This window comes from Grammomys surdaster, unplaced genomic scaffold (assembly GCF_004785775.1).
Source record: "Grammomys surdaster isolate TR1022 unplaced genomic scaffold, NIH_TR_1.0 131, whole genome shotgun sequence".
In the NCBI taxonomy this organism is placed as follows: Eukaryota; Metazoa; Chordata; class Mammalia; order Rodentia; family Muridae; genus Grammomys; species Grammomys surdaster.
The window spans coordinates 3462715-3465027 of NW_021604589.1; positions in this window are offsets into that span (position 1 = coordinate 3462715).

Below are 2313 nucleotides of genomic sequence, written 5' to 3' on the forward strand. Positions count from 1 at the left end.
TACTCTCTTGTCTTCAGCTTCTCTCTGTCCCCTTGCCCCTCCCACCTCCCTTTCCCCCTCTCTCCACGTGGTCATGGCCAGCCTCCTCTCTCTCTCTCTCTCTCTCTCTCTCTCTCTCTCTCTCTCTCTCTCTCTCTCTCTCTCTCTCTCTCTCTCTCTGCTTCTACTATCCCCCTGGCTCCCTCCCCATGCCCTGAATAAACTCTATTCTATGCTATACCTGTGTGTGGCTGGTCCCTCAGGGGGAAGAGGGGGAAGAGATGCCTTGGCATGGGCCTGCTGAGACATCCCCTTCCATCATTGGTTTCCTTCCGTCATTTCAACTGTACCGTTGAAACAACAATCTAATGGCATGTTCCTTTACCTTTTAGAATCTCTTTTCAGTATCTGCTATATTTAATAAGCCTGCTATATTTAGTAAGTGGATCCTGTTTAGATACTGGTTTTTGATAAGGGTAGTATAGATACTGGTTTTTGATAAGGGTAGTAAGGCCAGCAAAACACCCACAGCGCTCTGGCAAATGGCTTTGTTGGATGAAAGTACTTAACCTTGAGGAATGGAGGAGGGGCTAGGTGGAGTGGAGAGAGGAGGCTATGGTCAGGATGTATTATATAAGCGAAAAATGAGAGAGAGAAAGAGAAGAAAGAAAAGGAAAGAGAAAAGAAAGGTGATGGGAAGAGATGAAAAGAAAAAGAAAAGAGAAAGAATTTCATCAAGGCCCTGAGTTCAGTTAGGAAGTTCTTTACCCCCTTGAACTTGATCTTTAATTATACATTTCTGTTGTGGTTGGGTCTGGTGCTGTTTGCATTTTAATGCTAATTCTGCTCTCTTGGGAAGGGCTGTAGACCTGGAGTGAGTCAGGTACTTAGGTGACTTCTTGTGAACCAATCCCCTAATGAATAAAGGAGTCAATCACTGGGCGAGGAGGAGGCAGGACTTTCAGGTGGGACAGAGGAAGAGAGGAGCAGGAGAGAGGTCAGAGACAGCAGGTGGGGCAGGAGAGCGATGGGGCAAGATGTAGCAACTAGTGTCTTCCAGTTTATGGCGAATCCACCAGGGTTCGCCTCCCGAGGATTTAGATTTAATATGGCTTACAAGATTAATGCTCTAGTTGTTGCACCCAGAAATTGAGTTACCATTGTTTCTGAACTAAGCTTGTGTAGTGTTTTTCTTCTAGTGGCTACTCGACTGAGTTCAAGAGAGAAAGGTGCAGCAGCAAAGCGTGGGTTTGCCTGATGTGCACCGCAAAGGCCTTGAGGGTTTTGAAGCACGGGGCTGGCATGATAGTGACCCAACAAAGAGGGAACTTAGGGAGTTTGGTGGAGAGATTTTGGAACTCTTGTGCCATGTGGCTCGCTGGTGCTGGGCATAGCACGGGAACTGCCGTTCGTTTTTAATATTTCCCACAATCCATTTCCTTATAGAAGTAGTCACTTAGGACAGGGTCTAAGTAGTGTTATGGTCAATAAGCATGTCACTTGGCATCAAAATGTTTAGCATTAGTCCTTACAAGTTCAGTCAGGAGTTATACGTAGCATGTGCTCTGTTAATTACCTCTTGCATCTCCTCCTTTTTTTTGTATCAGAACTTTCCTTTTAGAAAGAGCCATTTTTCTTCCAGCTCAAGTGATTGGGGAGGTGGACTTCACTGTTTCTGGAGGTTATCCTTGACCTTTATAAGGTAGCAAATGCAAAAATCTTTCCTGGGCAGTAATAGCTGATCTGGAACTGGCACAAAACCACCCTCTTGGACTTAATCAGACTGAGAGAAAGGACTTTGTCCTCTGTGGAAGAAAGAACTCTGCTTGAAGTAGCTAGTCTTAATTTTAAAAGCCAAGAGTTAGAAACACAGGAAATTAAGCCTTGGAATGAGATTAAAAGTAGATACCATTTTCATTGTTACACTCTGAGTCAAACAAATGCAGTTTTCGCTGCATTGCCAATTATGTAAAAAAAATGATTTCTTGTGACAAAAATGAAAGGTTCTGTTATAGCTGAATTGTTTCTGGCTGCTAGCTTTGATACTAGCAAATACTTTAAAAAATAATTTAATATCTCTCTCTCTCTCTCTCTCTCTCTCTCTCTCTGTCTCTCTGTCTGTCTCTGTCTCTGTTTCTCCCTCTCTCTGTCTCTCTCTCTCCCCCCCCTCCCTTCCCCCCCCCTTCTCCCCTCTCTCTTTCAGATAGGGTCTTATTGTGTGATCTAAACTGTCTGTATAGTCCAGGCTGATTATAAACTAAAAGGCAATAATAATCCCTGCTTTAGCTTGAGTGCAGAGATCACCTCATGCACGCATGTGTGTACCACCTTTAA